We start from the raw sequence: 10,539 nt of genomic DNA, 5'->3' as shown, positions 1-10,539 counted from the left end.
CCTTTGTGGATTGGACTTTTTCATTTAGTTAGTGTATTCTAGTCTAACAATTCCCTATTTTTCTAGGGACCTATGCTCGTTTGTTTTTAATGAGCATTAACGAGTATTAGTTACTTTGCCTATTTGCTATGTATTAGTGTTATCATGGCTTACAGGCTCCTTTTTTTTTATTAAGTGAACACTAATTGTTTAATGAGTGGTCTATCCATATGTATCAACGTGGTACTACCACAACTTCTTGTATGTCTATTAATGACAGCGGAAGGATATGTAATGATCATTCTGGCTTTAGATCAATATATTGGCTATGCCTTCATTCAAAAATGGTAATATTTTCCTATAGTTTTAGGGATCTCATGTAGGTGCTGTTCTTAACCTTACTTCTAAGGAAAACTATATTTTCACTCAAGAATGTTGGCCCCTAATAGTTACAAAAACCCTTCTTTTCATCGTAATAGTAGCTTTTGACAAATTAATAAAGTTTTGTTCCATCAACTCGGCTACTCTTTCGAGAATCACCAAGACATAAGAGCTCTTATAACTCCTGGTTATTATTATTATTTTTGTTTTTGGCAAAAGGTAACTAAGATGGAAAGAAGCACAGAAACAATAGATCACACCTCAACCCCTAACAGGCGGGGGAGGGGGTAAACCATCATACAGTAAAACACGAGCAAGAGAAGAAGGAGGTCGTTGTAACCTAGTGACCGGGCACTTCTTCTGTCTAGCAAGCAAAGCTACTAGGTTAGCAGCTCTGTTTGCTTTCCTGCTGATCCAACACCAGCTGAATGAAGGAGAGGCCTGCGCAAAGATGCAAAGGTCGCCGACTAATAGTTGGACTTGCCAATCTACTAGGAAAGAGTGATCTGTGATTGCTTTTATTAAGGAGAGTGCATCTGATTCTATTGTGATATGTGCATCTTGAGGGAGAGAAGAGCATAGGGGCCGCACCAGTTGTAAAGCTAGAGCTTTGGCCACTCTTGCGGTTGGGGCAGAGGAAAGAAGAGAGACTCCGTTAATCATGGACCCGGAGCTATCTCTAACAATTGCTGCCAAACCACACTCAAGAGTGTTCATATCCCAGGAAGCATAAGTGTTTATCTTAAAAGCATTTGGATTTGGAGGGGTCCAATGGGTTGTTAGAGGATCATCCATCGTATAGTTACCTGCTGCAATATGCTTTTTGTTGTGAAGCTTGAATTTAGAGAAAGCCTGGTCGATTTGAAAACAACTTTGGTAGGGGAAGGGGAGATATGGTTAAAAACAACAAAGCACCGATGCTTCCAGATTTCCCAACATAAAAAGCTAGTAGCAGAGCAAGTGTCCTTATTATAAGCAGAGGTGTTACCCAGATTGTCATTGAGGTGGTGAATCCATCTATCAAAGGAGGTTAAGGATGCATTGTCGACTTTGTAGCTTAGAGGGTGGCCAAACCAAACTGCCGAAGCCCACGGGTAAGAGAAGATTGCATGTTCTAGTGTTTCTGACTGGGAATTGCAGATAGGGCAGAGGGGGCTCCGTGCAAGATGTCTCTTGAAGAGGTTAGCCTTTGTCGCAATCGCATTTGAAACAGCTCGCCAGAAGAAGTTTTTGATCTTGGGCATAGTGTGAAGTTTCCAAATCCAGTTCCAAACCAATTTCGGAACAGAGTGAGATGATTGAGGGGGAAAATCCTGTGGGGGGTGCATTGCTCTGTGTAGATGATAGGCTGTTATTTCAATAATTAGAAAATACAACAACATCCAATTTAATTATTTACAAATAAAAATTAATGCCACTGGATCAAATTCTACTGCACAGGCGCACAGCTAGTAAAAGTTTAATGTTGTTAAAGGAAAAACATATTGTCTGCCTTCGTCAAAGCAACTGACGAAGAGAGAATCAAGGAATCAGTGATTACCATCAATCAGCACAATTACGGAATCAATCAGTATTTAGTATTATTAATGTAATCAATATTTTCGTTGTAATTCTATCCCTATATAAAGGGACTATGAAATGAAATGAGTAGACCAATTCCAATTGGCATTTTACTTTAACATGTTATCAGCACGCTCAGAGCAAATAGCCAAGAAAAAATCAGTTTTTTAGTTACTTTCTTATTCCCGACAAAAAAAAAAAAAACCTAGAAGAAAAAGAAAATTTTTATTTTCTTCTCCGCCGTCACCACTGCAGCACACCACCTTCGCAGATCCCAGCAGCCACAGACCAGTCTCCAGCCTCGCCAAGCGCTGCACCTCCTCCTCATCCCAAATCTCGCGCGGCCTCCCACCTGTACAGTCCAGACCGGCCTCGTCCTCGCCAGCCCATAAGGAACTGCAGTTTCCCAGCACTACCGGCCAGCCAAAACCACGGGCCTCATTTGCTGACGTTAAGCATCGGAAGCATCTTGCCGGAGCTTCGCAGATCAGAAAAACCCATCCCAGCACCTACATTACAGATCCCTGCAGCACCGATTCCTGCAGCCCCACAGCCGACCTTGTCTAGATCCTTCTTCCTGTACGGCCAGACCTCCAGAGCCTTCTTCCAGCCTCCTCCTTTCCAGCCCACCTGCTGCGCAAATCAAAGCCCCAGCCCTGCGCGTCCCCTTGCGTTCTGCAGCAGCAACCCACCTGCAGCCACCCAGAAAGCAAGAAGAAGAAGACATAGAAAAGAAAGAAAAAACAAAAAAAAAAGGGTGATCGGGCCAAAGTAAAGACCCGACCAAAGCAAGCAAAAAAAGAAAAAGAAAAAACAGTGGTGACCGGGCCCAAAGAAAAGACCAGGCGCAAAGAAAAATAAAGCAAATCAAGCCCTGTGGCCCAGAAAAAGAAAAAAAAAAAAAAAAAGGTGTGACCTGGCCCAAAGAAAAGGACCCGGCCAAACAACAGAAAAACAAAGAAGCAGGCCTTGGGCCCAGAATAAAAAAAAAAATAGAGAGAGAAAAAAGAAATAGGCCTGCTACCCAGATAAAATAAAAGAGAAGCAAAGAAAAAAAAAACAAGGCCATGAGGCCCACAGAAAGAAAAAAGTGAGAAAAAAGGCCCAAAGAAAAGAAAAAAAACAAGAACAAGGCCCGCTACTAAAAAGAGAGAGGAAGCGAACCCAAAAACATCGCTACGCACGCCTGCATCAACACGCGCGTGCGTTAGGAATGTTTTGTTTTCTTGAAATCAAGTATGTTTTTTTATGATTTTAATCAAGCATGTGAATTTTATTCATGTTTTCTATTTTTAAGCATGCTTTATACTTCATTGTTCATGCTTTTATTATATTTTGTTATTAAGCATGTTTAGTTAGATAATTTTGATCATTTTAAGCATGCCTTATTATTTATGTTTTATATGATTATATTTAAGCATGATTTATAATTATGTTTAAGCATGCTTTATATTTTATTGCTTATGTTTTTATTATGAAATTTTGAGCATGTTTTTATTTTATTTACGCTTATATAAAGTATGTCTACGCATGCGTTGTATTGTGCTATTGTTTATATTTTATTTTATGCATGATATATTATTGCTATCATTATGTGTAACATATATTTTGGTATATATTTGTGAAACTTGAGCATGCCATGTAATTTATTCTATGCTATGTTTTTATTATTTATTATTAAATGTGCTATTATTAATTTTAGAATGCAACATATACAATCCGCTTTGCCATGATAATGAAAATTCATGTGCATTATACACACACAGTTACCGTGATAAAGTATTTTCACATAGCATCGAAAAAAAAATGTGTGACCATTACAAATTTTGGTCTTAAAATCTAATTCACAATTTTGGAAAATAATTTACGTGGATGTCTTTATGACTGCGTAATTTATATCTTCTCTCTTGTTTATGTAGATGGCTGATCCAACTCAACCTAAATTTGATATCTTGGACTCAGAAGGACTTGAGTACCATCATTGGGTTTCCGATATGGAAACTGCCTTTGTGGCAAAAGACTACACTGCCACCATTACTGACCCCAAAGATGATGAACTATCTAATAAGGTGAAAGCAGATGCCTTAATGTTTCTGAGGCGACATATTGATCCTAGCCTACGCTGGGAGTACCTTCAGTTTAAGACACCCAAAGAATTGTGGGATGCCCTTAAGGGACGTTTTGGGAACATTCATGACACTTTACTCCCAGAACTAGCTATTCAGTGGAATGGAATCCGCTTGCTTGACTATAAAAATGTCAATAACTTCAACAAGGACATGTTGCGTTTAAAGGCACGTCTCAATTTTTGTGGAAGGGAAATCACAGAAGATGATATGATCTACAAGACTCTTACCACCTTTCCTACTTCAGCATTTATACTAGCGAACCAGTATAAGTTGGAGTATGACAACAAAAGAATCACAACCTTCAATAAATTGATAAGCCTACTGCAAGTGACTGAGAGACATAATGAGATTCTCTGGAATAACAATGCCAGGCCCACTGGGACAAAGAAAATTCCCGAGGCTCGTTATGGAAAAATGAAAGGTGGAAAGACCTCCAATGCAAAGGGGTTTAGACGTGCTGATCCCTACCCACGTGGCAACCATGCACCACGTGGAAAGGGACATGGGAATCATGGAAACAAGATGCAAAATGAAAGAGTTGACAATGAACCATGCTATAGGTGTGGATTCATTGGGCATTGGTACAAGAACTGCCAAGCAAACAACAGAGTAGCAGCCAATTACAAGAGGTATAGAGAGTTTAAAGAACAAGAGGCTCACTATATGGAAGAAGGAGGTCATGACCTAGACGTCAACCTTACAATTGTAGACTTCAATGGCAAAGAGGAACTTGCTAAGTCAATGGATGCTCTCAATCTTGACTGATCTGCTTTATTTATTTTCCAAAGACAGATGTGAAGGCATAATGCCTCATTTTTAATTATACTATTGCTTGGTCTTAAAGTTTATTTCAATAATGGTTTGATGAATTAGAACAAGACCTTGATTTGATTATCGTTGACTTATTAATAAATTTTGAATTTTATTCTGAAGCACTGAATTTATTCAAATTTATTTCCTATACACATATTTACATGGTTCGAAATAACAGTATATAGATGTAAAGCAATACATCTAGAAAAAAGAAAATTATTAGAATGCAAAGATTATCATTCTACTAAAATAGAAATACTCTAAAGAAAATGAGATATGCTCTGTATGCACCAAGAGCTAATTAAACCTTGTTAAGTTTCAAAGATATTCATGCCAACGGTTATCATGTAAAAACATACTGTGAGAATGGACTTGAATACATTTATATTACCTCTAATAAATATGGAAGGAAACGCATTTTAGAGAAACTTATGAGTCGATCTAGTGGACTATACCTCACTACGATTCGGATCATTGAATCCTATGCTGTCACCAACAATGAAATGTGGGACACTGACTCATACAGGCTTTGGCATGACCGCCTAGGGCACCCCGGTCGTGACATGATGATCCGTATTTTGAAGAACTCATATGGACATCCCTTCTTTCGAGTGAAAAATAAAATGGGACAAAAATCCGCCACACTGCAAGGTGTCGGTCCTAGTACTGCTCAAATGCAGTCATTGCCTTCTGAAGTACTAGAAACACTACCTCCCATTATGCCTCATTGACTATTTCAAAGGCACATCACTCGTTTTGCAAAGCCTGCTCTTTAGCTCAAACAGGATTAAGACCTTCCTATGCTAAAGACACAAAACAAAACATTCCATTCTTACAAAGAATACAAAGAGATATTTGTGGACCTATCCATCCAGGATACGGACCATTCAAGTACTTTATGGTTCTGGTGGATGCTTCGACAATCTGGTCACATGTCGTTTTATTGTCCACAAGAATTGCTGCAAAACTCCTAGCACAGATTATACGTTTAAGGGCCCACCACCCTGATCACCCTATCAAGTCTATAAGACTTGATAACGCTGGAGAGTTTACATCAAAAGCATTTGATGATTATTGCATGTCTATTGGATCGATGTGGAGCATTCTGTACCCCATGTGCATACACAAAATGGTTTCGTAGAAGCCACCATCGAAAGGATACAGATGGTGGCTAGGGCATTGGTTATGCGCACCAACCTGCCTATATCTACCTGGGGTTAGGCAATATTGCACGCAGCTTTACTTATTCGTTTCAGACCCACTGCTAGCCAACCATTTTCTGCATACCAGTTGGTAACTGGATATGAGCCTGACACTTCACACTTACGCATACTTAGTTGCGCAGTATATGTGCCTATTGCGCCCCCACAACGCACTAAAATGGGTCCTCAGAGACAATTAAGTATTTATGTTGGATACGAATCTCCAACGATTACCCGCTTTTTGGAACCCTTGACAGGCGATCTCTTTACCGCTAGATTTGCTGATTGTCACTTTGATGAGACAGTCTTCCCGTCATTAGGGGGAGATAGGAAAAAAGATTTTCCAAGGGAACGACAGGAATTGTCGTGGTTTGTCCCCACTCTGTCTCATTTTGATCCCCGCACTTCACAAAGTGAAAGTGAAGTGAAAAGAATAATCGATCTTCAGAACGTAGCAGATTCGATGCCTGATGCGTTTACTGATATAGTAAAAGTGACGAGATCACATATACCAGCTGCAAATGTGCCTGCAAGGTTAGAAGTCCCCAACAAGGGGCACGGTGCCGCAGATAGAGGCACTGCAACCACACTTAGTGGAGGTGTGGTTGAGGCCGTGGCTCCCCAAAGGAAGAGGGGGAGGCCACTTGGTTAGATTGACACTCACCCAAGGAAGAAGAGGGTGAGTAAGGCACAAACTAATTATCAATGTATAGAATCCATCTCATGAGATTGTCTCTGATTATATTTATGTCCATGAATCAATATTGGAGGACGCCCCGATGTTTAAAATGATTCCAGAGAACAAAGAAATCTCAAAGGATTATGAGAGTGTGTATGAGTTGATAGAAAGATCTTCCATACACATTGATGATATATACTGTTGCTCAAGGAATCATAGAGCACGATGATATCGAACCACGCTCTGTTGCAAAATATCAACAAAGAGCATATTGGCCTAAATGGAAAGAAACAATCCAGGCAGAATTAGATTCTCTGACAAAGAGACAGGTATTTGGTCCGGTAGTGCTAACCCCACCAAGTGTAAAGCCTGTAGGACATAAATGAGTCTTTGTCAAAAAGCGTAATGAGAAGAATGAAGTCCTGAGGTACAAGGCTCGCCTTGTGGTGGCGCAAGATTTCTCACAACGCCCTGGAATTGACTACGAGGAGACATACTCTCCTGTAATGGACGTTATAACGTTCCGCTACTTAGTTAGCTTAGTAGTTTCTGAAGGACTGGAAATACAGCTCATGGATGTGGTTACTACATATCTCTATGGGGATCTAGATTCAGAGATATATATGAAAGTGCCAGATGGCCTTACATTACCCAGGTCAAGTGACTCTAAACCACTGAGTGCGTTTGCAATTAGGTTGAAATGCTCACTTTACGGATTGAAACAATCCAGGCGGATGTAGTATACCCGTCTAAGTGACTACTTAATTGGGAAGGGATATAAGAACGATGAATTATGCCCCTGCGTATTCATAAAGAAAACAAGTTCCGGATTTGCAATTGTAGCAGTATATGTCGATGATATGAACATAACAGGTACTCTTGATGAAATAAGAGAAACCGCGAGCTACTTGAAATCTGAATTTGAGATGAAGGATCTTGGGAAAACTTGATTCTGCCTAGGCCTTGAACTAGAACACCGAGTTTGTGGAATACTAATCTACCAGTCTGCATATGTCCAAAAGTCAGGCGATATAACATGGACAAAGCACATCCTGCTAGTACTCCCATGATCGGTCGAAGTTTGGATGCAAGGAAATATCCATTTCGTCCAAAGGAAGATAACGAAAAGGTGTTGGGAGTTGAAATTCCCTATCTAAGTGCAATAGGAGCATTATTGTACTTAGCCCAATTTACTCGACCAGACATTGCATTCTCAGTGAACTTGTTAGGTAGATTTAGCTCAGCGCCAACGCAGCGTCACTGAAATGGTATCAAAAACATTATTCGATACCTAAAAGGAACCATTGACTTGAGACTGTTATTTTCCCTATAGAGAGACAACAGGGACCGCAGATGGAACTGCAATCCCTAAAGGATATGTTGATGGCGAAAGCGCCACTCACTACACCGAAATGCCAAATGACGTTTTGGTTGGTTTTGCTGATACTGGGTATCTCTCTGACCCACATAAAGGTCGTTCCTAAACTGGTTATGTATTTACCAGTGGGAACATGACGATATCTTGGAGATCAACTAAGCAAACCCTTGTGGCTACCTCCTCGAACCTCTCAGAGATCATTACTCTACATGAGGCTATTCGTGAGTGTGTATGGTTAAGAGCTATCATCACACATATTCGAGAGACTAGTGGTTTGAGTTCTACCACTAAAGAGCCCACTTGCATTAATAAAGATAATGCAGCTTGCATCGAACAGATGAAGCTAGGGCATATCAAGGGTGATAATACAAAACACATATCACCAAAGTTTTCTTACAATCAGTAACAACAAGCCATTCTCAAGATTCAAGTGAATCAAGAAATGTCTGAGGAGAATGTGGCAGATTTATTCATCAAATCACTACCTAAGGCCACACTTAAGAAACATGTGAAAAACATGGGAATGCGAAGACTTTCCAAGCTCCCCTGATTAATGTAAGTATCAGGGGGAGGTGTAGACGTCAGGGGGAGTCTAACACACACATGTCATACTCAAATGTAAAAGGTGCGTTGTGCTCTTTTCCTTCGACCAAGGTGTATTTTTGTCCCACAGGTAACACCTTGACAAGGTTTTTAGTGAGGCAACAATTCATGCACCATTTCGGCTTTGACTTGGCACAAGGGGAGTGTTAAAGGAAAAACATATTGTGTGTCTTCGTCAAAGCAACTGACAGAGAGAGAATCAAGGAATCAGTGATTACTATCAATCAGCACAATTAAGGAATCAATCAGTATTTAGTATCATTAATGTAATCGATATTTCCATTGTAATTCTATCCCTATATAAAGGGACTATGAAATGAAATGAGTAGACCAATTCCAATTGCATTTTACTTTAACAAATGTATGTTTTTTCCTAAAAGAAGAAGAAGAAAAAAAAAGAAGACAAATAGAGCGGTTTGCTGATTTCAATTACACACAGTGTTAACTCTAATCAAGTCCACTATTTCTGGTATGCCTAACCATGTTTTCTCTTGTTTCAAGTGTCCTCCTAAGTTATCAAAAGCTATTGACAAAGAATCTAGAAATTTCTTATGGGGGAGGGATTCCTATTCCCCTCCAGTTGCTTGGAAAGATATCTGCCGACCAAAAACTCTTGGGGGCTTGGGTGTTAGGCCTGCCTCTTTCTTCAACAAGGCTGCCCTGGCCAAGTTGGGGTGGAAAATCATATCAGAAAGAAATAACTGGTGGGTTGATATTATTCGCAGGAAATATCTCAGGAAGCATTCTTTCTTTGAGGCTAAGCCTAGATCTTTTCACTCCATGGCTTGGCGTGGGATTCTGGAACATAGAGACATCATCACTCAAGGTATGCGTTGGATTATTGGTAATGGTCACCAAGTTAAATTTTGGACGTTTAATTGGGCTTATCAATTTCCTCTTCTTAATCTCATTCCACTAAATGCTAGAAGTACTTTAAATCTGGATGAGAATGTGTGTGATTATATTATCAACGGATGTTGGAATGTGGCTAAGTTATCTTTGATTCTGCCTTCTGATATTGTGAAGTTTATTATTGGTATTCCCCTCCTTGCAATTAATATGAATGATGAGTTTATTTGGGGTCCGTCCCCCTCTGGAGATTTTACTATTAAATCAGCAACCTGGTTGCAATGTGATCATGAGCCCCCCCAGGCCAGAACTAGAATTTTGAATGAAATTTGGAATTTGAACATCCCGCCAAAAGCAAAACTCTATGCTTGGCTCTTGACAAGGAAAAGATTACGAACTAGAGAACGAATAGCTAGATTTAATGCTAATTTTGATACTGCTTGTCCGTTCTGCAGTGTAGGGGTCGAGGATCTAAACCACCTTTTTTTCTCTTGCCCCTATGCTTCGGATGTTTGGACGACAGCTGGGATCTCTTCTCTTGGTTTTAATACATTTGATGATTGGTTTTCTTCTTGGTTTGACATTGGATACGAAAAGATTTCTACTGAAAATTGTGTTCTGATCTGCTGGAAAATTTGGGAGGCAAGAAACAACCTCGTCTTTCGGCAGACAGTCTCCTCTCCTACCTCAGTTGTCTTCTCCTCTGCGGCAATTGCTAAAGATTTCAGATGCGCCAACTCGGTGTCCATTTCAATTGCTTCTTCAGATTGGGCCTCCCCTCCTGTTCTTTGGCCTCGACGTACAGACATTAAATGGAAACCCCCTTCTCCTGGTTTCTGGAAGCTAAACTTTGATGGTTCCGTCATTGGAAACAAAAGTGCTGTTGCGGGTTTTGTCCTTCGAGATGAGCATGGTAATCCTATTTTTGCCGGGTCCAGAAATATTGGGATCTCCTCAGTACCTGTT

Source organism: Rosa chinensis, chromosome 4 (assembly GCF_002994745.2).
Source record: "Rosa chinensis cultivar Old Blush chromosome 4, RchiOBHm-V2, whole genome shotgun sequence".
Lineage (NCBI taxonomy): Eukaryota > Viridiplantae > Streptophyta > Magnoliopsida > Rosales > Rosaceae > Rosa > Rosa chinensis.
This window is presented reverse-complemented; position numbering follows the sequence as displayed.